This window comes from Ruditapes philippinarum, unplaced genomic scaffold, assembly GCF_026571515.1.
Source record: "Ruditapes philippinarum isolate M1 unplaced genomic scaffold, ASM2657151v2 ctg9168_1_1_1_1, whole genome shotgun sequence".
NCBI lineage: Eukaryota > Metazoa > Mollusca > Bivalvia > Venerida > Veneridae > Ruditapes > Ruditapes philippinarum.
The window spans coordinates 33,938-44,756 of record NW_026865840.1 but is presented as its reverse complement, the minus strand read 5'-3'; the positions used below and the strand labels follow the sequence as shown (position 1 = coordinate 44,756).

The window sequence follows — 10,819 nt, the reverse complement described above, 5'->3', positions numbered from 1 at the left end:
GTCATTTTCTAAAAATTTAAAGGGAAAAAACATGATGTGTGGTACCCTTTTTCTTAATGTTTTTATATATTAAAAGGCAAAATTCAGTGTCATTAAATTAAAGATATTTTTGAAAAATTTAACAAAATTTTTCTTTTTTATTTTTTTAGGATATGAATTGGGTCTTCCCAACCCCAGATAGCATTCTAAAAATGGGACCCATGGGGGGCCCCAAATTTTTTAATTTTTTTTTTTTTTTTTTTTTGGGCACCTTTTATGGGTCCCTTTTGGGCGGGCCCATAGGGGCCCCCATATAGGAAGTGAAACCCGGGGTTTTCCAAAGGGGTTTCCCATCGGGGCAGCCCTTATATTTAAATTTATGGGATTCACAGGGGCCCATTTTGGGCACCCCATGTACACAATTTTGGGCCCCCACAGGGGCCCCAAAATGGGCAGCCCTTGAAATAAATATGGGTTTCAAAGGGGCCCCAGCCCAAAATACTTCCATTAGGGGGTTAGATTTTTAAATTTCCGGGGTAGATTTTATTTTCAATTACTTCAATTAAAGTTTGCTGACGTTTGATAGAACCCGTTTTGTTTAAAAGAGAATAAATTCTTGTACTTGCTTTAAAAAATTCAATTTGATGTTTTAACTAAATTTCTTTTCCTGGAACAGACAGATTATGGCAAAAAGGGCCTTTTATGATCTTTTCAAAAATTTTTCAAATTAAATTGTTTAAAAAACAATGTATTTTATTTAGAAATCCATTTTGGAAATTTAAATATCATAATATACAGTTTCCCTCAATACATTCTGTGGACCCCGGGATGTCAACAAAAAAACCCTTTACTTATGTAAAAAAAAATTTTAAAAAAGTGTACAATATAAAATCCAAGAAAAACTGTACATATTTGTAAATCCACAGAATTTCATTTTGAACTTTTTTTTAAAAAATACAGAAAAAATTAATTATTATTAAAAAATTTCCCAGGTAAAAAATATTACTTTGGTACATTTAAATAAGCAAATGTAATGGAAAATGTTTATAATGTACGAACAAAAATTTAAAAATTTTGGAAAGTTTTAAAAAACTTTAGATCCCTTTTACAGATCACTATAAGGAAAAATAAAAACTTTTTGCTAGACATTTGGTAAAATTTTTACAGAAGGTTTTTGGGAAAACTCCAAGAAATATATGTGTATAATTTTTAAAATTTTCAGTAAATCAACAGAAAGACCCTAAATGTTTTTTAATTTTCAAAAATTTTAAATAGAAAAATTTATTAAACTTTAAAAAAATTCTTACAAATTTCTATCTAACAATTTTTTCTTTTCAAATAAATTATAGATCTACATAAATTAATATAAAAAGTTTTTTCAAAAACAACCAATTTTTATTACATTTTGGTAGGTAGTGCTGAAAAAAACAAGAGCTTTTTCCGTAAACAGCGCGCTCGATTTTTTTAAATTGCTTTCCCAAAATAAAAAAAGTTTTTGCAGAAAAAAGGGAAAATACAAATTCTGTATTTTTAAAAGGGAAAACAAGGGCCCATGAGCATTAAAAATTATTTAGTGAAAGAATTTTTTTATTTAAATTTGTGTGTACCCTTGAAACACTCCCAGCAAAGTTTGAAATGTTTAATTTCAAAAGGGGGGCTGGAAAGAAAAAAAAAAAAAAAATAGTTTTTTGATCCCCTTAAATATTAAACCAATTTTAAATATGACAAAAATTTATGGTAAATCAAGTGGATGGGAAAATAAATTTTTTTTTAGTTTTTTTAATTTTTTTTAAGTGTTTGCCATAATAAAAAACTTTTTAAAGAAGGGCCCTTTAATTTCAAAAAAAAATTTTTGACAGAATTACCTTTTTCCTGGAATTTTTGGGGAAATCATGTTTGTAAACAATTTATTCCAATTTTCAAATTAATTCTCAAACAGTTAAAGTAAAAAAGTGGATTTGGTTTACAAAAAAAATTTAAACCAAGTTCTAGCGATAAAACCCCTTTAAATTTTTTAAAAACAAACCCTTGAAAAGGGTTCCCTTTCCCTTTTCCCGGTACAATGGGGGAAAATAGTGAAATGCATTAAAATTTTTCAAAGCAATATTTTCAAAGGGTTAAGGAAAATAATTTTGGATTTTTCAATTTCAATGTTTTCTAAGTAAAAAAAGGGGCATAATTCTGTAAAAAACCTGACAGAGTTTTTCCCTCTTGCTGTTGATGAATTTTCGTGATGGTAAAAAGAAATGGTAAATTTTCAAAGAAAAATACCCAAGGTTTTGAAAAAAATTTGGGGTTTGGTAAAAAAAATTTAAACCCAAGCTCAATACACTTTCTAATTTAAAAAAAGGGGAAAATTGCAAAAACCCTTAAAACGAGTTATGAAACTTTTGCCCGTAGAGGGGTTAGAGGTGAAAAAAAATGGTAAGTTTTAAAAGGGCCCATACTTTTTAATACTTCTGAAAAAAGGGGGGCTGGTCCCGAAAAAATGTTATGCAAGCTCAGTGAAAAGTAACAAATATAATAAAAAAAAACCCCCCCTGGCACAGTTGTAATACACAAATGTTCATAGATGTGTAAAACAAAATATTATGCAGCTGATGAAAAAAAAAATTAATATAATTAACAAAACCTTGGCACGGTTGTAATACTGTTTCATAGATGTGTAAACAAAATATTATTGCATCTGATGAAAAAAAAAATTAATATAATTAACAACAAAAAACCTTGGCAACGGTTTTGTAATACTGTTTATAGACGTGTGGCCAAAATATGCAGCTAATGAAAAGTAACAAATATTTGATACACAAAAGGTTGGCCACTGTTGTAAATTGTCAACAAAAATATGCAGCTAATGAAAAGTAACAAAAAAGTAATACAAAAAAAGGTTGGCACGGTTGTAATACTGTTTATATAGACGTGTTTAACAAAATATGCAGCTGATGAAAGTAACAAATATAATACACAAAATCTTGGCACATTGAAATACTGTTTATAGACATGTAAACAAAATATGCAGCTGATGAAAAATAAAAAAATAGTTTGTACAAGTTTGTAAAAGAATCAATAAATAATTAAAATGTGATATTACGAAAAAGATCAAATTTGTTGTGAAGAAATTCATTAAAAAAATTGTCAGTAAAAATAGTTGGTTTCAGTAATTTCTCGATATTATCAAAGTTTTCAACAAATAACAACAATAAAGATTACAAGAATCATCATTGTAAAAGTATTCCAACTTTATTTTTAAAGGTTAATACCATATTCAATACATGTGTTCCCTGTTAGTGTCAAAGTTTTTGACAAGATGTTTATAATTGTATTGATCAGTATCAAAAACATTCCCTCAAGCATTTTAATGTCTTGATTTAAAATAGTAACAAATGTTTTTTGTTTGTTTGTTTCATTTTTACGCCTTTTACGTCATATAGGCGGGTAGTTTTCCTAACCATCGTTTTCTGGAGAGTTACACCAGTACTAGACTACCTTTCCTCCGTGCAGTAACAATGTTTAATGGAAAAAAAAACAACAGCATATAGACAACAGAAAAACAGCATATAATGTCAACAACAAACATAACATAGCAGCAGAATATACTGACTAGAAGGCAAAATTTGACTAGACAAAGAATTTTGCATTTTAGAAGAAAGACATGCTATGCTGATCGACCTCAAACATTAAAATTGAGCAAAAAAAAAGTATAACAAGATAAACAAATGAGCCGCTTACTGTAGTTCTGACCCTTATCACATTTTAAAAAATACCCTTGATACATATTGACTTTCAATCAGTGGAATAACTTATATGCAGATGAAGTAAAGGTTTGAAAAATGTAAAATATAAAAGTCATTTATTTTATGCTTTTTGAGTGTATTACTGATGTATCCGTGAAAAATATATTTGATAATTTTCACAGTAAAATGATTAAAATTTCAAACTTTTCTATGACGAGACCTACTTTTTAAAGATTTTATCATCATTCAAATTTTTTGAATTTCAATAAATAATATCATGGCTATTCAACGTTGATTGTCAAACTTATTTTTCAGCCCAAGACTTCCCTGTATTTATGAGAAATGGGACTTAAAAAAATTTAACTAAAATTGATGTTAACAGTGGGGAAAACAGATTTAATATTAACGTTAATATTGAGGAAAATTTCATTAGGCATAAAATAAAAAAGACACTTTATTGTTTGTTGTGTAAAGATGTAATTTTATATCATTGAAGGACTTTAAAAAACAGTGTTCTCACTGAGAGCGCATAGCCACTCATGAGAATACTGTTTTTAAAGCTCTCTTGATGATATAAAATTTCATCTTACACACAAACAAACAAATATCCTCTATAAATTTGCATTTTTAGATTAAAAACATGTCTAGTCACTTCCTTCATTTTCTTTCAGGTAAGGTCTCTGACACTTTGTTTCTTGCTTTTCTTCCCCATCGCGGTCCGCGAGCCAGCCAGCCACTTTGAAACCTCTATTTCACATCCTTCCTCGATGCAGCCTTTGTCGGCAAGTTCCTTTGGACACATTCTACACAAACAAGCATTCTTATCCTTAAAGAATGAAATGAAGTGAAATGAAGGTATTGAAACCATTCAAAGGTCATAAGCCACCTTGTAGGATTTTGAGCAGTATAAATTGGAATATAAACTAATTCTGGTATGTTTTACCAAAAATATAGATGTTTGTTTCCTGGTTTTACATAGCTTTTAACAATATTTTTCTGTAATATCGCTGCAGTCAGTTGTAAGCTGAGATCATCTTATCGGTGTATCAGTAAAGAATGTTAAGGTAAGCAAATAACTTGCTTTACAGGAAGGTGATTTCTGTTTATATTATGCATCACAACACAATGCATGGGATCAAAACCACAACAGCATGTAAAATATTCTCTCTTATTAATTTCCATAAAAGCTAGTCAAGCATTTTCCTTCATTAAAGCAATACCCGAAGACACAATAACAAGATCTTGGATAATATATCTATTTTGAAGACACCACTTTGCAAATTTGTAAAATATCACTTACTATACACAATACATTCAGTATCTAGAGGCCCACAAACTTTTCCTTCCCCTTCAGCCACTTCATATTGTACATTCTTGCCAGTTCATTTGACATGGTTTCTTTCATCAAAAGCGGTCAACAGTTTCCCGTACATCTGCCATACCAAACATTGAGAGGAACCGCACCTTAAATAAAGCAGAACATAAACTTTTTTAACGTTAATTTTAACACTACTAAGTGATGGGCTGCAAGTCACCAAAATGACAAATAATTGTCAACTGGACCTCAAAAACATAATCTGCTGAGAAAAACTGTTTGGATTGACAAATTAAAAGATCTTCCCTCATATATTTTACAGCCTAGGAACAACACCTTAGTGACTTGTGCCTTTATGTTTGTCCCGCTACTCCACCGAGTAATATGGGGCACATTATCATTGTTTTTTTTATACAAGAGTTTATTCAATATCAACAGAATAATTGTTGATAATAAAATAAACAGCTCTCAATTTCTGGATTTTGGTGGTACTAGTCATTTTCCTGGTATTTTGAAAGCTGCCAGCATTTTGATTAATGAATTGACTGTCTTGTCCTAATTAATAATTAATGTTGAAAACGAAGGCCAACTGCCCATGTCTTGTGCTCATGGCTATTATAGCATATATAAATAACAAAAACTGTGTCAATATGAATAAAAAAATTAAAACATGCCAGTTTTTAATTCTGAATTAATGCAGCAAAGTGTTTGTCCACTGTGCAATATTTTTCCAACATAAATATAGCAGAATGATTATACATTATCATCAAGTGCTCACCACAGACCATTATGTTATTTTTCGCTTTTTAGGCCAGTGGATATGGGGTATATTTTTTCCAGTTACTAATGGAGCAACATACATGACTAACACTATGCTTACCACAGATGAGAGTATTGTCTGATCTCCCAGAAGCTTATCGAATGCTTCCATCTGCTCAGGATAACGAATAGGGAATGAGATATCTTTCGGAAGTTGCAGCGGTTGGTCATCTGCTGCTGACCTTAACAGCATTCGCTGCACCATCCTCTTAATTTCACGATTCTTCTCTCGCATTGTCTCAAAGACTCGGAGAATCTGTGTAACAGCAGCTGAAAAAAAGGATTCATAATTCTAGGCCCATATACTTTTAGAGCTATGTGTGGTCTGGATCCATGCTGGTCGCAAAACCCATTATGTTGGTTTTGTCATGACCCGGCTCAAATGAAAAAAATCCAGTATTTTAAATTTTTCCTTGGCTTTAACAGTAATTAACGCTAAAATCTCAAAAGGATTGTTGAGTGTGCAAGGTCACAAAATGTGAAAATGATATGAAATCATGAATTAAACTTAACATATTTTTGAGCCTAGGCATGTCATTTGGTGAAAATAAACATTCTTGACTCTTCCAGGGACCGTAACTTTGGATAACAGTAGTGGGGTCAGGCAAGAATATGCGCACAAATTCACATCATGATAAAGACTAACACAAGTAATCAGCAATTTCTTTTGAATATTTTTTGAACTAGGGGCGTAACAAGGTGAAACTTTCCATTTTTGGCTGTGTCACTCAATCCCGCTTGTTATTACATTTGTTGACTTGTTTTGAGAATATAACATTTAATAAGTATGTACTGTAATAATAAATATATTTATAGCTCCGAAGTTTATACTTACTGGGCCCAATAATCTGCCCACGGAAGGGTGTATCAGAAGCACCTTGTATTGGAGAAGCACTTTGCACATCACTGCTGGCCTCTCGCAATGCCTGTGCAGATAAGCGAGGCGGAGATGAAAGTAGGCTTTGTGACTCTTTGGGCGTTGTTGCTTGGTCAATAACTTGTGGTGGCCTACTCTCTGTGTCTGTCTCATTCTCATCAGTGCCACTATCCGATTCATACAGCCTTTTTGATGGCCTATTTACAATAAAATGAAATACATTAATAAGTAATTATAAAATACATATACATTAAGTGAGTTATTGCGCCAAGTGACAATATGATTATGACCCATAATCAGCTGGCAAACATGTACTAGTCTATGTTTACGTACCGAATTGTTGTGCCGCAATTTTGTCTACCAAGGATTTTTAGCATGAATTCGTTTGTTTCCCCGATCAGGGCTCACGCTGTCAGTCGCCATTTGCGATTATTTTATAAGATTGGCGATTATTTTTGCATTTTGGCTACAAAATCTGGCGATTATATTTTAATTCCAACAGTGTTTATATAAGGTGTAAAAATCGATAATGAATGCAGTAGACCCAATTAACACCGGCGGGGTGCATTTAATTGAGTGTTAACTTTTTACCGGTCACGTGCTGCTAACTATAGTCTATATTGCCCGAAGTGATAAAATACATGCGAGATGTATATTTGTATAAGTACTTTAAAGATATTGTCCAGCATTTATAATAGCCATCAAATATCCGTCAATTAGCCACAAAAATCGTTTTAAAATTGATAAACTGGATATTGACTTACCCAAAATTTACCGTGAATTCCAGTAATTTCAAATTTTGATTATTTTTTTTTGTTTTAAGCTACTTGACTAAATCGCCAGTGGAAAACAATGGTAAAATATTCAAAAAGTATTAAATTCCAAACAACTATTTGCACAACAACCAAAATTGTGAATATTTCTTCAGAAAACAGGAAAAATCCGATTGTCACATATTTTCGCGACACCGATAATTTTGATATTTATTTAAAGGTGAAATAAGCTATGTTCTGTTTAAAAATCTTTACTACTATGGCAGAAAATTTGTATTACATTGGTGATGATGATATTTTTCAGTAAATTATTCAGAAAAAAGGCTGCATTCTGTCACGGATTTATATTTGTAATATAAATCCGTGATTCTGTGAATGAGTTTGCAAACTTGTGTTATTTCTATAGGCTAATATGATGTGGAAATTGACAGTGGTTATAGCTGACAAAATTTGATTAGAACATACAAAAAAAGTGTCTGATAACAGCATTATGTAAAGTTATAATGAATCTTTAATATTATTGTTATACAGTAATAATACTAATTATAACGTTTTTATTCTGTTCTATAATAACAATTAAAGTTGTGGTTCTGTTTAAAAAAAGGTACTTATCAATATACACAAATGTATCAGTTTATTTGAGAATCCTTATAAAGCTGAAAGATATAAATGTAATGTTTATTTAATCAACTGCTTATGTTGTTAATCACTAATTTGTGAATAGTCCGCTGAACTTTTGGCTATTATTTTTTTAAGTTGAAATTATTGGCTATTATTTTATTTGAGCCAGTGTGAGCCCTGCCGATAGATATTTCATGAACGGGAAGGGCTAAAGACTTGGTCCCATTTGGAAGCTTAATACAAACGTGAAAGTGATAAAAGATTTTTTTAATTGTCTGGACAATTGTTTTCACAACGGCCCCGGAAGTGAATCACTTGCTTGCAGGCTCCAATCTGGAGTTTCTAGCCTTCTCTTAACTTAAAGTATGTTTTTAAAGGGGGGTATAATTTACAATTTTTTTCGGTTTTTGACCTTTTAAAGATGAACACAGGTTTAATTATCTTTCGGGTCATATTTTTGTCATATCATATTTGTCCGATACTCGTGCCTGTGCAACATAGGGCTTGGTTGGTACTTGGAAAAAATACTTGAATACACCCATAAACACTTTTCATATGAACTACGTAAATAACCGAGGTATATCGAGTGAAAAAATACGAGTTGTTTCCCTTATCTTCGAGTAAAATCGATATCTCTTACGCTAAAACAATACAAATTAAGCCATTTTTAAACCGCTAGTTTGTGGTGATTAAATGTCTGATTTTAAAAATTATTACATCAATGGAAAGCTTGGGATCTTAGCTTTGCCACAGTATATAATTTTACATATTTTTGTCACCAAAGTATTTAAATTAACTGTTAAACCTACCATATGTCAGACCATTTTACATACGATTTATACAGCGAGATACGCAACCGGTTATCTTTACTCGAAAACCTACTGATAAGAATAGCCTGTCGTCTGCTAGTTGGGGAAAGTGTTTATTGGTGTATTTGTAATAATAAGTATTTGCATTTAATATTTTAAAATGCTTATGAATGAAATATTGGTACAAAATGGAAGGGACTTCTAAGGCTAGGAGGGGTCACTGGATTTCAAATGATGGTGTCCCTTAAAAAAGGATCTCTTAAAATTTAGTCTAGATAGAAACAATATTATTAAAATGTTAGTGTCGACTCCGTCACAGTTAATTTATTCAACAATAACAACTATACACATCCATAGGTCAGCTAAAGTGTCTAATAGTGGGCGTAAATTCTAGAAAATGTCGCAAATTAAACTGACAAAAACTATCGCGAAATTACATGGCAAAGGCAAAAACAAAAAATAAATGACGTTTACACTTACCTACACACACAATAAATCTGTAAGGATATAATATGAAAGGTCGTTATACGAAATCGTCGTTAAATGTTCCGAATTGAAATGAAATATTGTTTTCGTGTACAATTTTACAATTTAACGTTTCAATACACAATTTGATTTTAAGCGGCAGCGGAAATCACGTCTGCGCATGCTCGAAATAAATTTTTCATCAAATGCTGATTTTTATAAATTATTTCTGAATTAATAGTCTAAAAACACATTTTTATATTTAGATTATAAAAATTAAAACCAATATAAAAACTAAACAAATTAATTTCTCGCACCTGCTCAGGCATGCTAATATTTATTGGGTTGCCCGAATGGGACCCATATGGGTCCCTCATGGCTTGTATATATGTTAATGCTACGATTTTTATAAAAGATAATAGCAATTTATGCCAAGGTGGTCACACTATAGCTCAAAGTAAACAAGTTCTAAAGAAATAAATAAACGAAAAATCGTTTTTCCTTATAGTGCTGTAATATGGGACCCATATGGGTCCAATATGGGCGTACCCAAATGGACTTGCCCATATTGGTCCCATATAGGTCCAATATGGGCATACCCATATGGGCTTGCCTAGATATAGCCCATATGGGTCCCATATATGCATGTTTGCTGGGATAAACACCTTCTTCGATGTAAAACCATGCAGATATAACCATAAACCCCTTCTTCGATGTAAAATTATATGAAATAAGCGTCTACGATGTTTAAAATACATAACTATACTGTTACAGCCGTCAACAACAACAACAACAACAACAACAAAATTGTGGAATCAAATAAACTTTTGTTCCTGTCTTCAACCAGAGAAGCCGAAAACTTCCGTTTATCGATAGAATGTGTTTTTCTATGTGTTATATAAACTTAAAAACAAAAACCCAGAGAAATACTGATGACAACTTCTTATCAAAATAATTATTTGTGCGCGACAGAGATATCCAAAATAAATATCACATAAACAATTGCCAGAATCGTGCAACAGCAAACTGTTAATTTAATTATCTTTTACTCAAAAACGTTGCTACATAAATGAAGAATTATAGATCTATCATCACTTTGTTGTATTGTTCAATACAAGACATTCTTTTTACAACTACGAAACAAGAACAGCGTTTACAGATGTGCCAATAAATATTCGAATATAACTTTATCAACTTGTGTATAAAGTCTACGTTTACACATATCAAATACATATATATTAATTTAAAAGAATCTTCAAGAACATCAAACATTTATGAACAATTATGAGTGTCAATTTAAAATTATTCTTTAGAAAGCTACATACCAACGATTTGAAATTCCCGACACGTCACGAAAACCAAGCCAAGGAAGTGTTCAATGCGCATGCACAATACACGTTTTACAGGAAATGAAACACCTGGACATT

General features: G+C 31.4%; 1 long non-coding RNA gene across 1 annotated transcript; it reads right to left on the bottom strand.

Moving 5' to 3' along the window:
- Positions 1-5,099: 5,099 nt before the first annotated feature.
- Positions 5,100-10,057, bottom strand: LOC132730510 (uncharacterized). The gene is made up of 4 exons (XR_009625769.1): positions 9,408-10,057; positions 6,683-6,921; positions 5,909-6,117; positions 5,100-5,177 (listed from the first exon to the last, which is right to left on the bottom strand). It is a non-coding gene; the product is annotated as an uncharacterized LOC132730510 (long non-coding RNA).
- Positions 10,058-10,819: the final 762 nt, after the last annotated feature.